Raw genomic sequence first — 6000 nt, 5'->3', positions numbered from 1 at the left:
CTAGCTCTTCCCTGCTTCTCATTCATGAAGTGCTTCTTCCTTGCATTTTGGGTCGTCAGTCCTGCCTATAGGAGCCTGTCATGAATTGTCCTAGCAGTTCACTTCACTCCACTTAATGTTTCCCATTCTTTCTGAAGGTCACTTGAGGTCATCCTCTGATTTATGAGGCACTGCCGGATAAGTTAACGGTCATCTCTGGCATTATAAAGTCGCTTCTGCCTTCCACCTGGCTGGTTTTTAGTTATTGCCAGTATCTCCTGCTTCACCTTGTACCTTGTGTACTGCTCTTTTAGAAATTCTGACCCTGGAAGCAGCCTGTCTCTCAGTGCAGCCTTCTGCCAGCAGAACCAGGATTACACCAGGATAAAAAAAATGCAGATTTTTTGAAAATATAGAGTGGTCCCTTCATTTTTTTTCAGAGCTGTATATGTACATTAAAACATATTATATAATGTAATTAGCATAATCATTTAAAATTTTGTTCCTATAGCTATTAATAGTTCTGTTTAATCAGTCGTCCTTGAGGTGTCGGGGAAGATGTGGAACTCAAGCAGGGATCCCTTGTTCTGAAGAAAGGTTATGTAGCATCTTGCATCGCTGGCCATCTACGCCACATATTTTCAATTGGAACATATCACAGGCACATCAAAGGGGAGAGTCACAGATGGGTCTCACAACCTTTACTCTGCCTGTGCTCTCCCAGTCTCTTTGAAACAGAACTCGTCGGGGTGGATGCAGATAAGTAGCTTGAGGGTGGTAATAATCAACGTTTTGGCTGCTATGTCCATTCGTAGAGGATGTCTGGACAGCAGGCTGCAGCAAATGTGATCCACATGTTGGTCAGGTTTCACATGCCGTACGCTCTCTCGGGTTACGACCAAGCCACCCCCCAATTCACATTATATGTATCTGTTAGTAAATATGCATTAACAATGGGAATTCACATCTTAACGCTACACTACAGCATATTAACTTGTAACATCTTACACATTTCCAAGCACATTTGTGATGTATTCCATCTGGTTGTAAGAGCAAATTACAATGCATATCTTTGTATTATATATTGAAATAAGTGACAAAATTAGTAGTTCTCAAGCAAGAGTAGATGGGTAGACCTGGTAAACCCAAATCTATGACTTACAGATGACATAGTTAATGGTTCTTGTCTGTATCTGAAACACTTTTATGTGTGCGCTCCTTTCGTGGGAATTACACTTTTCTTCTCAAATCGATGTCAGATTGCCCAAATTGCTGCAAAGAGCATTCTCAGTCCATCACTCATGTTTTAGCTATGCTAACTCTAGGCAAAACATTGATATTTTAAGGGTCTTTTTTCTTTTAGTAATTGTTTTGGGGTTTTTGTAATTCAAGAACTGTAGTATGTCACATATGTGTAGAACAATGGCCCAAACAGTGTATGACGTGTCTGATGTATCCATACATCCAAGATTCCACTCATCTTCTGAAATTGATTATTCAGTACAGGCTCCTGGGGAACCTGTTACTTAACCTAGGAAGCACAGGGTACCAGGCCAGGGCAGGACACACAATGCAAGCAAATTAGATTCTTCAACTCACATGTCTTTTAACTATCAGAAGATACCCTTGTAAACACACAAAGAGCTGTGGGAACTGAACCCAAGATCACAACTCTAGATGTTTGAGACTGGAGGCACAGAGCCAACAGACCAGCCCACAATAAGTGTTAGTTACAAAAAATCCAAGATATGCAGCACTCTTTCCTGGTCCAGAAGAACATCAACAAGGCCAGGAAGCCAGACGGTGTCTGGAAGCTGACGTGTGCCAGCCATCAATGTGGGAAGTGGAGGGGCATACCATGTCCCTGAGCAGGGGGAACCAAAGTTCTGAATATCATGTGTCTATGTGCTTGGATCTGGCTCACTTGCTGGAAAAGGGGTGAGAATGGGACCTTGGACAGCATGACATTATCTATTTTACTGTGAATGGCTTATGGGAGTTTTACTTACACAAAAATGTTTTGAGAGCAGAACAAAAAATGATTGGTTCACGGAGATAACCAATCAGATCTTGGTCAGATGTCAGAACAACCAATCAAATGTCTTGGTCCCACCTCCTTTAGTTCCTTGGACCTGCCTCCTCTACAATGTGATTGGTTATTTTTCTGAACTAATCATTTTTTGTTCTGCCCTCAGAACATTTTTGTGTAAGTAAAACTCTCTCAAGTGTGAGAATGATTCAGCTTAGTTTGCTTTCGAGCTTGTGATGCTGGCAGACACGTCGCCATTGGTATATCCAACCAGCCACAGACTTCGTGTGGCACCATGCTGATTCTTAGCATGTTGAGGTACATCAATCCTTAGCAATGCCCATAATCCCCATTAATCTGGGATTCTGGGATATGTATTAATGTATTTGGTAGTCCTAATCGCAACTGGGCTGCCACGGGTTGTACTTACGTATACCATGCTCTCAGTAGGGTGGCAAGGGGGGCTCAGTGGGTAGCTCAATGGGGTTTCCTCGCTCAGCCCAAAAAAAAGGTTTTTTAAAACTGTTAGATGAATGGGTGTCTACAGATTTCCCATAGTGAGCCAATGTGTGCCCTGCGATGCACTGGCATCCTGTACAGGGCATTCCCATGCCTTACATTTGCTGTCTTGTGGTGAGTTCAAAGTCATTGTCATTTTCACATATATCATACATGTGGTATCATCAGTGACACAACTGGTACGTTTTGCTGGGTCCCCTAAATTTTCACGATTGTCAGTTAACAAAACAGGGCACCTGGAACATCAAAGGGGGGGGGGGGGGGGGGGTACTCAGTCAAAAGGGGCAAGTGCTCATGCACCCCCAGCCCCCCGTGCCTGAATATCATTCTCGCTGATTGTAGTGCAAAAAAAACCGTGTAATAAATAGAATATAGATATGTAAGACATGTAAATATGACATTACGAAATGGACACAAGACATAAGTCAAAATAAATGCAGTTGAACATCTGATTAGGTGGGGAAACGTTGTGCAAATGGGAAATGGAACTGAATCATCAGCGATGTTCAATGAATAAATGAAATAGATTTAAGTTTCGGTCCTTTAATGGGGATTGTGGGCCTTGCTGAGGATTGATGTTCTTCAACAGACTAAGAGTCATCAGGGTGCAGCCCGAAGTCTGGCCGGTCAGATTCACCAGTGGTCATGTGGTGCCTGGATCACAAGCTTGAGAACTAAGCTGAATCATTCCCACTAATTTCCCACTGCTTTCAGTGTCCAGTCCAGAGAGAGCAGATGGATGGACATACTGTATGCCACTGGCATGTTGAGTAACAGCAGCAGGTTATGCATTGGATGCACTGATGTATTTTGCCCGGGGTCACATTCCGGAGTTGAGTGCAAACTTCGGCTTTGACCACTGAAGCGATATGACTGTAATGTGTGTCTCTGCCTCCGGTGCCCAGCCAGTGGACGGGCTGCGTCTCGGTGTCGGTGCTTAGCCAGCGGGCCTGTTATCTTTTGTGCATGTGTTGACAGGACTGTGCTGCCGGGAACAGCTGCTAACAGGGAATTAGCGCGAGGAAAACCCAAAGCCACTCCAGCTTTGTGTTGTCATATGACACAGTGAAAGATATGGGGTGTGAGTGTTTTCCTTAAAGACCATAAGGCTCTTTAGTTTCCACAGGCTATTTTTTTTCACTCTAGGAGATCTACATGAAAACACCAGGTATTATTTCAGTGTGGGACATAGACAAACATTTTGAAAATATCCTGCCAAATGGGGGGATTTTTAAGTCAGGTCGAAACACCTACATCGTAGCCTCAGAGATTAGGTCTTGCACCAGTTCTGAGATTTCCTCATCACAGACATGCAGTTTCACTGGAATCCGTGCCTCCAAATTGACCTTTGTGTGTGGAAATCAAACATGGATATTAAATGCTGTAAAGCAGATTTGCTTGCGTGGTTTCTGTTTTCTCTAAAACAGGGTTCCTCAATCCAGTCCTCAGGGACCTCGAGACAGTTCATGTTTTTGCTTCCTCCTGGTTCCCAACACACCTGTACCAGGTATACAGTGCTGATTGTTTGGTACAGCTGTGCTGGGAGCCGGAAGGGAGCAAAAACACGGATTGTCTGGGGGTTCACAAGGACTGGGCTGGGAACCACTGCTCTAAAATCTCCAGAAATCCAGTGTTTTTTCCCCAGGTGATGTCACAGTTTCTAGATAATACGCTACTTTTTCTGAATTATTTGTATTAAATAAATTGTTGTCCTAAAGTTCTTGTTTTGACAATTGACATTTTTTTCTACTGATTAGTAAAAAATAATACATTCCATAAACAACACATATTGTGTTCCGTATTAAGTCAATCATTTGGATTCTATAATATCACGAAACCCTGCATTTGTGTTTGGTTCATCCTTCAAATTCTGGACTCTCAGAAGAGCAGTAAGAATTTCCCAATTCGTATTTCTCACTGATGCTTCAGAATTTTACACCTATTTAGTGTTACTTAATCTTACTCACCAAGATCCACATAACTGAGAAAAACACCAACACAGTTTGCCCCTAACTTACACATTTTGCCCCTAACTTGTGAAAGAATGGCAACACACCCAATTCACAAATTATTGAAGCTATTTACCTCTTTTGAAACGATCCCTGAACTGAAATTGAATCTTCCCCGAAGATATGCTAGGTTTTGTTCGGTGAAGCAGTGCTCTAAAATATCTAGTAACCAAGTTGCCCCCAACAGGACATACCCGGGAAGGGCGATCGCTTGTTCAAAGTGATCCATGATCCAGTTACTGGCAGCTCCAGGTGGGAGTAGCAGAGACAAAGGCGTCTCCATGAAGGCACACTTGTTAACTGGGAGAGGGACAGTGTAGTTGGTTCAGCTCCTGGCAGACGGAATGCCCTGTGAGCCTGTTGCAGCTGCAGAAGAGGCCCTCCCCTTACCAAAGAATGGTCCCCCCGGTTTGCTGTGGACACCCGAGTCTTTGCTAACCATTGAGCCGGATGCATCTCCACCGCTTTCACTGAACACACAGAGTGGGATGTGTTTGTGTTTACAAAGAGAGCTGTTGGGTAAAAATATTAAGATGAATGCAGCCCATTTATCTTCAGCTTTCATTTTAAAGCCATCTCTACATACACAAAACACAGAAACATGAAAAGGCCCCATTGTTCAGCAGTGTCTGTAAGCAAGCTGCGAATGAACCGTGAAACCTTTCATTTGTGACCAGGAGATGCAGGTCTAGCTTAAGTCGATGCACCTTCGGTGCTACTCAGGTCTCCAAGCACCAGCATTGGCGATGCGCTGGTGTGTCCTTCAAGAAGATGATGTACCTGGTGTTTCTGAAACGACACCCCAAACTCGAGTCCGGCTCCACCCTTCAGCAGGGTCGTGGTTTCCTCCAGACTTTCATGTGAAACCATTAAAACACACAAACAAAACTGTGGGGAAAATTCTAGATTTTGGACGATACCCTTATGTTTTCTCCTTAATGTGAAGACGTATCACTGAACTTCACAGAATCTCAAAATTCACAGAAGGCCTATTTGTTTAAATTGTAACAAGGGTTACTCACATTAATGGTTGCATTGTTTTACTTGGCAATAAGTAGCTGTATGAAACACAATGCTATTTACAGTTTCACTTTTTGCTCTCGTACTCCACTATTAGATTAATTACTGTATAACTATAGTATGTACTGCATGTACTTAGTTAGGAGTATGACTGTCTGTTTAACAAACAGTGTAACACCACGGGAGATGGTAAAACAGTTATTCACGATTACCACTATCCAACTACCATTTAAATACATCTTGTGATTTTTTATTTCCACTGCAGAAGTTTTGCATTGAAATGAAAGGCATGTGTCTAGTTATAAATTCAACCTAAAGTGCAATTAGTTGCCATTTTGTTTTATGTGAAAAAAAACACTATAATTAATCATTTCTATTTGTATTTCCTACACAAGTAGACAAAACAGGTAGTAGTCGCTGGTAGAAGAGGACCTCCAGACATCT

The sequence above is a fragment of the Brienomyrus brachyistius genome, chromosome 16 (genome assembly GCF_023856365.1).
Source record: "Brienomyrus brachyistius isolate T26 chromosome 16, BBRACH_0.4, whole genome shotgun sequence".
In the NCBI taxonomy this organism is placed as follows: domain Eukaryota; kingdom Metazoa; phylum Chordata; class Actinopteri; order Osteoglossiformes; family Mormyridae; genus Brienomyrus; species Brienomyrus brachyistius.
The sequence above is the reverse complement of the archived record's forward strand: the minus strand, read 5'-3'. Positions refer to the sequence as shown.